The sequence below is a fragment of the Gallinula chloropus genome, assembly GCF_964237585.1.
Source record: "Gallinula chloropus genome assembly, chromosome: 1".
Taxonomy (NCBI): domain Eukaryota; kingdom Metazoa; phylum Chordata; class Aves; order Gruiformes; family Rallidae; genus Gallinula; species Gallinula chloropus.
In genome coordinates this window covers 207,042,164-207,042,706 of record NC_140085.1, presented here as the reverse complement: position 1 = coordinate 207,042,706, position 543 = coordinate 207,042,164, and positions in this window count along the sequence as shown.

Sequence of the window (543 nt, the reverse complement as noted above, 5' to 3'; positions counted from 1 at the left end):
GCGAGGAGGGAGTGAGGCAGCGTCGGCAGCCAATCGGCGCCTCGCCAAGCCATGACGCAGTGGGGCGGGGCCTCGAGGCCTTCGTGCTCTCAGCGCAGCAGTCAATGGGTGGGGGTGGCAGTGGGGGGCCTTAGTAGGGCCCGGAGGGGACGCCGCTTCCCGCCGGGTCCGCGCTGGGCGGGCGGCTGGCTTGCTCGCCGCGGCGCGGGCCTCGTGGCTGCCGGGGAGCGTAGAGCTCGGTGCCGTTACGCTCCAGCCGCCCGCCGGGCGCCTGTCGTGGGTCCCGGCCCTGCGGCTGCCAGGAGACCCCGGTCATCTCGGCGAGGGGCGAGCGTAGGGTGAGCGCGGGAGCTGCCCGCTGGCCCGGCCACCTCTTCCTGGAAATCGTGACCGAGCTCCCCCTCGGCTCCCCTGAGGTTTCGCTGCCTGGCGCAGCGGCCCTTCCCCGGAGCAGAGGCGCGGTTACCGGCCGCACTGGAAGGCGCCGTCACGCTGCGGAACTCTGCCAGGAGATGCGGCGGCCGGGCGGGCCCAAATAAAAGC